This window comes from Halichoeres trimaculatus, unplaced genomic scaffold (genome assembly GCF_033239565.1).
Source record: "Halichoeres trimaculatus isolate MK-OKI-2021-1 unplaced genomic scaffold, fHalTri1.1 fHalTri1_scaffold_6, whole genome shotgun sequence".
NCBI lineage: Eukaryota > Metazoa > Chordata > Actinopteri > Labriformes > Labridae > Halichoeres > Halichoeres trimaculatus.
Genome location: NW_027437184.1, coordinates 23,926,569 through 23,939,115, shown reverse-complemented (window position 1 = coordinate 23,939,115; position 12,547 = coordinate 23,926,569). Strand labels below are relative to the sequence as shown.

Here is a 12,547-nt window from a genome sequence, read left to right as displayed (position 1 = left end):
ACTGACAATAAAAAAAAAATAAAAAGAAAAAAAAGCCATAAATAAAAATGGGCCTTGGCACTGATAAACCTCAAAGAGAAGGCCTGAGTCCTCAGGCACCTCCCGAGTGTTACCTGGGATGTTGACAAACGCTGGACTCCTAACAAGAGCCAAAGCATGCAGGAACAGACTGGCTTTTTGACCACTTTGAGGAGCAGCAAACAGGAACGAAGACCAGCAATATGCAATGAGCTACCAGCCTGCATTCAAGGAAGGGAACAAATACAAAACACTAACAAGCTACAATCAGGATTCGCAGGCTACACAGGCTACCAGTGGTCCGCAATAAGAACTGCTAATCGTCCAGGCTGACATGGGTATTATTTTGCGAAGCATGCATACGTCACTGTTGTTTGGCTCATATGGGATGACTCCCTCTCAGTATCTACGGACACAAGCCCTCGATTCACTCTCGCTCCATGTTTGCCATCAATTCCGTGTACATTTCTACAATTACTCCTACATGAATTGAAAGGAGATGTCTTATTATGGAATATTATTCAATAAAATAACATATATTTGTATGATTGTACGCAGTTCCTTTTGATGTCTGTCCTTTTCTTATATATATTTGTCTTAAGTACCTCTAAAATACTGCATCTTCTTTCATCAAGACACTGAAGGTTACCTCCCCTGTTTGTCCTTGCAGTCATTTAATGAGCTGTTTACTTTTATAAATGAATAATATAACACCATAACAATGCATATTCAACAGGAAAATATATTCAAGAAGTTTTTAAGTTTAAGTTTTGAAAGCTACGACAAAGTAGGTCAGTGATTTTGAAAAGTGGCTAAACTAAGTGAAAGTGTTGGTTTTCTATTAGTGACTCTTCAAATAAACCAACTGTGCTCTTAGTTTCAGGGAGGTTATATGCCTCTGTCTCTGCATGAGCTGGTTTAGTTACCACTGACACTGACTCAAACGCAAATGGACACTTTTTTCCAACACCAACTCCAAACAGCTGAACAATAAATGTCTAATTTTGAAGTTTTCTGGCTTTCTGAAAAACATTTTCCACAAAAACAGCAGCAATTCACACACTTACTTAAACTGCGCAAGAGGGGTTAATGACTGCAACATACCTTAAACTAATAGCAAGTATAAACTACAGTAACAAACCATCAAATTATCACTAGCAGGAGAAGCTGTCTTACCTTTAACAGGTGTTTGTCCTCCTCTGTCGTCCATTGTGCCGCTGAACTTCATTTAGGCTGGCTCCATCTAACCGTGCAGCTAGCTAGTCCAGCTAGTAGCATTTCGGCTCCATAAAACGTCACTGTGTGTCGCTCTTTACATGTTTCCACAACTACTACAGAAAGTGGGTTTAGAACGTTTTTTTTTTTCAGTTAACTTCCGCTGAAAAAAAATATTAACGCTTTCTTCAGCGTCTGTCTGGCAAAAAAATCTTTATTCCGTCGACCTTATAGTGTCCTCCTGTCAAACCGGCGGGCGTCACTTTAGCCTGGCCTGGCGTCTGAACTCCTCGAGCGCACTGCTTAACCACGCCCACTCGAGCGGGACATCAACGTAGACTGCATAAAAACAGCATGGCGCGTGCCTTAAAAATGCAGAGTGGTATTCAATACAAACACACTCTAAAAATGAAACATTATCTGTTTATCTACAAAATCTTGGTTAAATCTGTATTATCACAATTACATTTTTTTGGATTTGGCCTGACATTTTAACTTACAATGTCCAGACCGAGTAACAAAACCTGGTATCCTTTATGTAGGCTAGTTATTGAAATAATCGAAGTTTGAGGAAAATATTCATTGTAGCATTCTCTCCATCATCTGAATCACTCTTCATATTATCTGAAATGATAGAAAGTATCACAAAGTGGATATCACAAATAAAAGAGGAAACATAATGCGGATATCTTAAAACTGCTGGAGTTTGTTTGCTTGAAATGCAAAAACCAGGTCCACAGCATGATAATACTAATTTGTCATTTGGGCTTATGGAATTTAATATATGTTTCTTATTGTTGTCTTTGATTTAATTATTCTTTCTAAAAGTAAACAGTTTCTCAATGATGACATTTTACTACCCAGAACTGTCATCTTAAACACCCACAATGTAGTTGACAACTTCAGTTTGATTTTTCCAGAGAATCTCTGGCAAAGATATCTAAGGTATTTCCTTTGATCATTTATAGTGGAAAATGTCTTGAGATTACATCTGGTGTATTTTATCTACCATTTCAGTTATAGAAGCACAGAACTTTTCAAATCACTTCATTTAAGTGTTTAAAAAAAGTAAATTAAAAAAATTGTAAAGAAAGGATGGAAAATGTGTGGGCTATTTAGACTACACACATGCCAGTTTTCCTGGAGTCACATGCCACATTAGTTAAGATGCTTATAGATTGATTCATGAACCAAAATGTCATGGTCTGAATGCCACTGCAGGGTAAATTTACAGTTTTATCAACAGACTTGGCTACCACCTGTAGATTTTATACTTATTAGCTTTGGTTATATGCTACAAAGTCCCTGCAGTTTTCACATCAACTTTGACAACAGCTCCTCACTAATTGTTGCTAAAAAACTATCCCTTTCTATTATTGAGTGCTATGCCATTTTGAAAGTATCATCAAAGCCTTGTGACAGCCCACTTATTCCAAAATCAGACCACTCATGAGCAGAGTTTTCTGCCTCACAGAAAGTGCTCTAGTCCAGGTAAATACTCTAATGCCTCTGACAAGCTGCCATGGGTGTTTTGGAGATGTCTGCTTCACATTACATGCCCCCAAACAAATCCCAACAGTTCATTATGCTTGCATCCTGGTTGTGACTTCGGTGATAAACACAGCATGTCTTGCTTTAAAATTCAAGTCTGAAGAATTTCTTCATTTATGTACCACCTGTACTGGTTTTCTTCTTTTTTTGAGTGTAAGACAGTGTCCTTGAAAGGTGTAAACAAATCGCCTCAGTGCACCGTGTAGGTGATTACCTTGAATTTCCATTCTGTGTACTCTCTCCTGTGGCCCTATTGGCATGACCTTTTGTTTTAGCAAGCCTGATATTTCCTCCCAAGAAATTGCTTGATTCTCCTGCAATGAGGAAACAGAACCACTGAACTGAGAAAGAACATAGCAAATCCAAGGCTGTAGCTTTTGGCCACAGCCCTCCAAACCGGCTCTGACTTTGTACATGTTTTTCAAAAAAAATAGATACAGTGATCAAGGAGATGAAAGCCCTGTCAGGCCCCCACAATTCTTGTAGTCCCAGAGAAAGTCTATTGACTTCATAATCTATAATAACATTTGCCTTTTAGCACACTACCTTGAGTGTCCAGCAACACAATTTACTGAACATTGATTATGGGGATTATGCTGCAAATAGATTCCTGAATGATGATTCTTATCTTTATCTAGCAAGGAGGTCAGGTTGAGCTATCTCATCTCTTTGTGCAAAAATAACACTCATTCCCTGTAGCCTGAACAGCTCTAAACACATGTAACCATAATCCTTGTTATCTCCTTCCACAGAGGTCTTCTCTGGAACTGAAGTCATCAAAGATTTCTATTGGGTAAAGCAATCAGCAGGTGAGTTAAGAGTTCTTATCACAGAGGCTGTTTCCTCATAGTCATGATAGACTTAAAACTCACTGACCACTCTGCTTTTTTAATTAAGATTTTCTAGTCTAGTTTTTTTCTACCCACAGCAGGCAAGCCACAGATTAATCATCTCAAAACTTCTTTAACGCTCTCCCTCAAACAGGATTTTAGCAGGGATACAATTAATCTCTGAGAGATTGTGACTTCTTCTCTGGATGTTGTCTCATGGCCCTCTTAGTTCAGAAAATTCCTTTCCCAAGCAGCTGGGCCAAGGAGCATCAACTACAAGAGGTGGATCATTGAATATTCAGCCTCCCTGCTGCCCACTGGCCCACTTCGTGAATGCCCATGTCAGGTCACATCTGTTACTGCAAGTTTAATAAACTACTGACAACCTCTCAAAATTCACTACAGATGCTCCCTGAACTGCAGTCTTAGTGAAAAAGTACAGTCTTCCCCAACTATTTATTTGAGAAACTCCCCAGCAAAATTATGCACGTGCAAGCAAGTTGAAAAAGCACAATCATGCCCTTTTCATTTTTCACCAAGCTAGCAGCTTCCCTTCCAGTCTGTAAGCTATGTCAGACTGAACACATCCCTATCTCTGCTCTGGTGCAAATATTTGTCATAATTATGATTATGTGGTGTCATGTGTAATTAATATGGGCTGATGGGCGTTTTAGTCATGCTGCTTTCACTAGCGATCAGCCCTGCAGGGGGTCCCCTCTTGTGAGACAGCATTAGCATTAGCATGCTTACATCTTTGGAGATAAATATTGTTAGAGCCATGAAATGTTGTACAACTTTTGGTTTGTTCTATGTGTCTGAAGAATAAAAAGAATAAAAGAAATTGACTCTCTCAGCATTTACCTACAGGAGCTCATAACACGAGATATAATGCTAAAATATGAAGATCTTTTTGTAACTAATTCACCATTTCATACATATAATTAAAGCCTGAGCATAGTATGATTTGCATCACCAATTATATTCCATAGAAGCTTTATGAGGCTCAAATATGATGATGGCCATGTTGGAAATACTATTTCGAGGCCTTCTTGTTGGACCTCCCCCTCAGTTTGCATGCTGACTAAAGTACAAGTAGACTATTTTTTAAAAATGAAGCAGATTTTAAACATCACACTGAAATAGTAAGATGCCTACAAAAAAGAAGTGGAGAGTAACTGGTTTGAGAAACAGAGAGGCCATAGCCATGACCTAGGTGTCAGACAAAATGCTCTTCACACCTACTCTCAGTCAAGTCAGCCATTCGTTTGAAAATGCCTCATCTCTTTTATTCTTAGTCCTAAAATTATCATACAGTATGTAGAAAGTAAAAGATGAGCATATAGAGCCCAGTATATGTGGATCAACTGGTCTTGTATTGAGATTTATTGTAGTGTCTTGCAGAGACATTAAAAAAAGGGTAATTACCGTATCTGACTCTTGTAAAGGAGAGTAAATACTGTGATACTTAAACTAGCACAAAAAAGATGAGTGTTTACTGTTAAACCTTTATCTTTGACTTCTGCAGAATGAAATGTAACCCGGTTACAATTTCTAAAATGCACTGGATATAACCTTGTGGCTTTTATCACCGACTTTAAAAAGTTAGCTCAAATCCAGCTCATGACCTTTCAGACTGGACAGATTGATTAATCATCTCCTGAAGCCTTCAACCATGACGCTTTATCGTGGTCATAAAAATCAGTGCGCACAAACACAGGGGGGTCATTTACAAGACAGAAGAACGGAGATGACATGACTTTTATTTTGGAGCACATATATGCTCATTAGAAGTGTAAATAGCATGCCGTATTAAACCACTAGATGTTAATTTGCACAACCGAAACACGGCAGACCTCAGAAACATCCACAGTGTTTATGTAGTCTGAGATTAACAAACTAACATCTGTCAGATCTATTTAAGAGGCACAAATGTTCAGCAGAGAACCAGGCTTATTTAACCAAAATGTTTCAGACCGATGAATAGCTGCAATTACTTCTGGTTCACAACCCAGCAGTCAATTAGACATTACAATCTCTCAGTGATAACCGTGGTAAATAGATGATGGCTCACGTCCCACAGCCGGGGCTAATTAAGCTACAAGTCATTCTCCAGAACAAGCTGAAGCTGAGCAGCATCTGATCTGAGCAGATTATTTTTGCGCTCTTGGCTGTCACTGACTTTCACAACGAGTTCCCCGTTTTGAGACTTGACCTTGGATGGGGTCAGACAGCCCTCTTTTCTCCTCTGATCCTCCTTGTGCTTTACTGGGGCATCTCAAATGTCATGGAAGCATGACTCGTGCATTTCTATAAGATTATTCTCAGTAAACCCACACAGAGAGGAGCTGTCTGCACTCAGACTGAATGGAGCTTTATATTTCTTAATGCAGCAAATAAGGATTAAGGCATTAAACCAAATATAGTTCTCACGATAGCTGGAGGAACCAATTACCCTCAGTATGTGCATGTTTCCATAACAGGCAGCTACATGCTAAATATGAAACATGGGAAAATCACAACCTTGACTTCTGATGATTACAAGACTTATCCTTCATGGATACCACAACAGCAATAATACCGCATCAGATGGATGAAACAGGGCAGAGATTATAGAGTCACCAGAAGTTCATTTAGTAGGTGTTTGAAAATGTTGCAACTTTGCTTCTGAAGAAAACACTGTTATCAAAGCAAGGAAAAGCACTATGTGCAACAGATTGCATGAACTGAGTACTTGATAAACACATTCCTGTTAACTGACCCTATCTCAAAGTGTAACTTCATCAAAATATTTGATTACAGTTATTCTGAAAATGGGGATGAAGCTCTTCTGCCGCTGCTCGCTACAATATGAATTTTTGAAAAATCCATCCCTGTTACGTTTATATCCAGTGCTACACTAACGTAGCGTTTCACTCACTCTAAATAACATCTCCAGGCAGCGATTAGGTTGTCACCACAACATAATTAGGAAAGCAGTTTAGTGAGATACAAGTGTAATTTCTAAGGGACACGCTTGTCATTTTAAGCACTTCACAGCTGTAGCTTAAATAGAAGCCATTACACATCATTTACCATGTGAAGAAGGCAATGTGGCAAAAACACGTCACTGTGGGCACAACTCAAAAATATCTCAAGGATAGATCCCTATTGATTAAGTCCTACAGTTTGCAGCATGGTCTTTATTGTTTTCTGTGTCTAACATCTGTCTTATTATCAGCTGTCTTTCATATGTAAATAAGAATAGGCTATAAGAGCTGTGTTGGCTGTTTTCTTATTCCCAAATCAAATAGGAATGGATAAATACCTGCAATATTTTAACTGTAAAGCAGGAAAAAGATATATATATATATATATATATATATATATATATATATATATATATATACACATATATATATTAGGTGCTGATGACCATTTTGAAAATATATTTTTATTTTTTATTTTCTTTTTTTATTTAGCTTTACTGTTGTGTATGGCTTAAACATGTAGGTTGAAACAAAAGGAGTAACTCTCAAGAGGAGGTCCATAATTTTGATCCAAATTGTACAATTGTGAAATTTTAGATGTCTACGCTAATCCTTTGCATATTTTCACAACATGAGCCAGTCAGATACTGATGTGTTACTTGAACATGTTTTCAAGGTTTTCCGGACCTTAGAACTTTGAGAGACTTGGCCAGAACCAGTCTGGTGCTGGCAGTTGTTGATTTGCCATATGCAGAGTTATGAAGAACTGGAGTGAGTGCTGTAATGCTTCAGTGTCCACAGCTTTGTTTCACATTCACCACCAGGTGACAGCATTGAGTTATGTTCTGTTATACTCGCCTCATGTAACCCTTCTACCACAGCTCTTTGAGTAATGGTAAGCATTGTACACCAAGGAATACACTCACTGACACAGTATACAGATGTCAAATAGCCAGGTTCAATCCTAATTGGAAAACATTTTGTAATTGTGAGAAAAGATAGCTCCACAGGGGAAAAAATCTGCCTGAAAGTATCAAAGGATGACGAGGATGAGGTTATGAGAAAGCTTATTTAGGTCAGGGGATGCCAATTCTGTCAGTGTGGGACCTCCAAAACAGTGGTGCCAGAGAACGACGCCCCCCTGCTGGTGGGAATATACTAAAAGGCCAATTCAAAAACACATGAAAAGAAAAGAAGGCTAAAAATACCTGATTTAACTGATATGTAGAAAATCAGAGTACCTACACTACCGGTCAGAAGTTTTAGGCAGCCAAACTGCCAAAGACAGAATCAGTAGAAAAGTTTCTGAGAGCAGGCTGCTCATATAGGCAGTTCATTACAACCACTTCATGCGAAGCTTAATAGTGGTTGAAGTAAGTTAGTCTCAGTCTCAGTTTCATCGGTGAAGAGAAGACTTTGAGATGCAGGTTTGAAAGGTTGAATTGCAGAAAGAAAGGCATCGCTAAGACCTCAGATTAAGAAAAAGAGGCTTGACTGGGCCGTTATACACCACCACTGGACAACTGAAGACAGGAAAAAGCTGCCATGGACTGATGAATCAAATTCTGAAGTCTTTGGTTCATCACGCATGTATGCTGTCGAGGAGGCGTAATGGTCATCAGATGTTAACACAAAGGAGGAAGCGTGATGGTCTGGGGCTGTTTTGCTGGATCCAGGGTCTGTGACTTGTGCAGAATGAGAGGCACTCTAAACCAAATGGCTACCACAGCATTCCACAGTACCCCCCATGCAGTACCCTCTGGTATGCACCTAGGTTGTCAGGAGTTCATCCTGCAGCTTGCCTATGACGCTTAATTCATGCCAGAGCTAGTTTAAGAACAAAGAACAAGACTGAAAACATAGAGTGACTAGCACATTTTTCCGACTTTAAACCCCATCAAGCTAGTTTGGGATGAATTGGACAGAAGAGTGAAAGCACTTGTGACCTACATCTGTCAAACATTTGGAGGAATTTCTGCCACAGACTGGAGAAGAATATTTAGGAGAATAGTTGATTTGCTTTGTAGAAAGAAAAGAACAGAGTGTGTTCAGCGGTTATTTCTTCCAAAGGTGACTAATTTGAAGAATCAAAAGTTTAGAATACAGTTTGGCTTAAATTTTTTTAAATGATTTATTCCCAACTATTTAATTGTTCAATATTTTCGTTTCAGAATTCAATGAGATATTAAACTAAATCATTTTTGTTTTTTTTAAAAAAATGGATTAACTGGGGTGTCAAACTTTTGACTTGTAGTGTACATGCACAATATGCTGCGTTTGATAAATTAATCTGTTGTAACAATCTGTAACTGTAACAATTTGTTTATACTTTAAAAATAACGGATGAGGACTACTTCAGATGATAAACTTTGGCCTCACAGATTAAACTAAAACCTTTCTTGATGAAATGCTGACATTTACACAAGACCCAACTGACAAATGAATGAAGTGAGTTGTAAAGGTCAGGGTAAATCTCTGTTTTGGAAGGACTGATTGTCAAATTAGCTGAAACTTCACACTAACACACACTAATCAAATACAATTTTGTTTTATTCACCTGAAATAAAGTGTAATTCTTAAAGAAAAGCTTGGATCACAAACTGGGATTTACCTTTGAAGCACTGTAAACAGACATTTGATTCGGTCTGACAGGTGACCCAGAGAAGACACGCCCTGTCAAGCAAAACACAGCACACACACACACACACACACACACACACACACACACACACACACACACACACACACACACACACACACACACACACACACACACACACACACACACACACACACACACACACACGTTCAAATTGTTCCTTTCTGTGTCACCTGTTTCGCTTCAGGTGAGTCATTTCACAGGTGAAGAAACCTGTGACAAGTTGAAAACATTTAGTCTCAACTTCCCGTTTCTTTCAGCCACTTTATGATGACTCACTCAGTGGCAGTTAGTATCAACCAAAAATAGCAAAGTTTCGTAGTACTTTCAAAACCTCTGTGTTCGTTTGGATTTAGAGTCATAGTGTGAGAGATATTCATGTGCTTTTACTCCTGTGAGGGAGGGAGTAATCTATTTTGGAGACACATTTTGTGTTGAGAACTGCTGAGAAGCCAGCAGACACTTGAAAAAAAAAACCTGTTGGGCGGGCGAAGTAACTGAATCAACTGTAAGTTGAAGCTGTTGTTGTTAGACCACAATGTAGCTGTCCGACACAGACAGAAGTCATTCGTAAGACGGACTGTTTTAGGTGCCATTCAGTTTCATTTACAAGATATATGCCCTTCATTATAAATCTTGACTTTTTTTTACACATTTAGATGTTTTTGTGCTTTAAAGTTGCAATTTTCAGAATCAAAGTTTCAGCTTTTGTAACACAGTGTAAAGTACTTCTTTCTATGTCTGGCAACAACCAAAGAGTTTCAGTAAATCTTGTAATACTGTCATAATAAAGTGGTTAGACCTGACTTGTCTTCTGAAATAGTTCCCCCTCAGGGTAGACTGCTCATGGGAAAATCTGGGCTTTCCTGGATTCTTCCTTAGATCTGCACCTTTAGAGAGAGTGTCAGGAGGATGGTGTAAGCCTTGAAAGAAGAGAACTCTGACATAGTTGGTGTGCCAACATGTGAAGGGGAAAAAAGAAAGAAAAACAGCAGGAAGTAAAAAATACCAACAAATAAAAAAAGAATGGTAGCAGAACTGACAGGACATACCTGTGAATTATTTACAGAAAAGGCTCAGAAGAAGTTCTGTTTTGTCATTTGTTTCACACAGAAGAAAATATTTTAAGAGGAAGTGAAACCGTTTGTTTCACTTTAAGCAGAGATCTGCTCACTCATACATTCTTTTGTAAGGATGAACAAGGCATAAACTGATTTAATCTGCAAAATTTCAGTAAACCCTGACTCACAGTCTGACTCCTAGGAAACTATGATAAGTGGTTAGTTATTTTGAGAAACTGGGGAGTTTCTATATGTTCATCAGGGCTTTCTAATCATTCCTACACCTGTTGTTTCAGCCCATTCATTTGATTCAGCGTATAGTTTGCGTAGGCTGTGAGCCACTCCTGCAGCTATTTGGTGATTTTCCTTCCTTTGCGTTGTTCCTCCTCCATATCAGAGCAGAGTTCAACTCAGTACTACAACCTGAGACGGTAAACTACACTCAAGTGCCACTAAGGTGAACTGAGAGAAATGTAACGTAAACGAAAGTTCACTTGATAACCATGTGTTCTTCATGTTTCTTCATTTTAACAAACAGTTTTTTCAATAAACGTCCATTTTCTCTAAGTCAGTTTTCTACAAACAAGTTGCTTTTGTAATACAATATAGATACAATATACTGGATTAGCCTAAACCAAAAGTGGGTACATGAAATTTTCACAGTCTTATATTTTTCAAATCTAGAGTCAGTTAGTAAAAAAAAAAAAAATGCACACTACAAAAACAGTTGAATAGATTTAAACAAATGCTCTTGTTTTTTTTTTTTGTTTTTTTTTTTTGTTTTTTTGTAACTCTGAACTGATAACTAAGCTTTTACAATATACTGTAACTCAGGCTGTTTGAGAGGCAGGGGACATCAGCACAAAAAAAAGTTTTGATCAACAAAGATCCTCCTCTAGCAGCACTTTGAACACTCTTTTGTAAGCTCTTCAGTTTCCTGTAACCCCTGTGCACTCTGCAATCATAAGGTAATTGTTGTACTCCGTCAGTGACAAGGTCTGGTAAAAATAAAAGGTGGCCAACCTGGACCGTAGGTAGCCTGGAGGTTACAGAATTGAAACAGTTTTTCAAAACCTTGACATACACAGTGTGGGGTGCATTTAATAGTGAGCCAGGAAAAACAAGAAGGGGTCTGAGGGTCCTCCTCCAGCAAATTTTGAGCACCAAGCACTGTATTCCCTGCATTATAGTCCATGTTTAATTTGAAGTGGGTATTTTGCTATGCATGGTTTAAATACAATTGCAATATTCAATCATTACTTTAAAAAAGATTGACATGCTCTGCTTGATAATTAAAAAAAACTAGCCAAGGCATCAAACCTTGCTTAACGATGAAACATACATAATCAGGTCAAACTACCAATCGTACGGCGCTTCATCTTTTTTTTTTCTCACGTGGAGGAAACCTGAGAGGGCAAGGCTTCACACTTGATCTGATAAAAGAGTATCCAGAGGGCAGTTTATTTATCTTCTACAAGGACATCCAAAGGAGACTTTTTTTTATAAGAACATCCGGGGGTCAGTTGGTATTTGCTTTATGAACTGGAAGGGCACCCAGTGGACACTATATTAAGTTTAACTTGCTACTGTTTCCTGGTTGCAGGGTGTATATGTCCAATAAGGAGGCTATTAAGAAATATATCTTATTATTACTATTATGATTATTATTATTATTACTATTGTTATTATTATTACTAATAATAATAATAATAATAATATCAGTAATAATACATTTTGCTACAAAATGGCTTTTTTTTTTTTTAATGGATTAGCAATATCAGATAAGTTTATCTTTTCAATAAGTTCTCAGACTTTTTATAGTTTCCTCTACCCACTGCAGATATAAACATTTAACAGCCCCTCCTACATTATAATAGTATTTTGGCTTTTAGAGGTTTCAGCACAGGGTTTTAGCAAGGGCTTCAAGTTCAATGGGAAAAGGCTTCACTGTCTCATATAGTCTAATATAAAGGTGACGCTCACAAAAAACTACAATCATAATTATCTATCTATCTATCTATCTATCTATCTATCTATCTATCTATCTATCTATCTATCTATCTATCTATCTATCTATCTATCTATCTATCTATCATCTCATAAATCCATATATCTACACACATGCAGGGTAGCTTTCAGGAAACACTGACGTCATGAAACTTCAGGTGTGTGTCGCTACGCTGATGAGTCGAAACTACGTGCGCGTCCCCGCCCACCTGTAACAGAAACCGCCTAAAAAAGCTCGCT

General features: G+C 38.0%; 1 long non-coding RNA gene across 1 annotated transcript in view; it reads right to left on the bottom strand.

The window, feature by feature from the left end:
* The window catches only part of LOC141791767 (uncharacterized), a 76,328-nt gene extending 74,775 nt beyond the window's left edge, over window positions 1–1,553 (bottom strand). The window contains exon 1 of the long non-coding RNA XR_012598334.1: window positions 1,195–1,553. This is a non-coding gene — a long non-coding RNA (uncharacterized LOC141791767). The remainder of the gene's footprint in view (window positions 1–1,194) is intronic.
* Window positions 1,554–12,547: the final 10,994 nt, after the last annotated feature.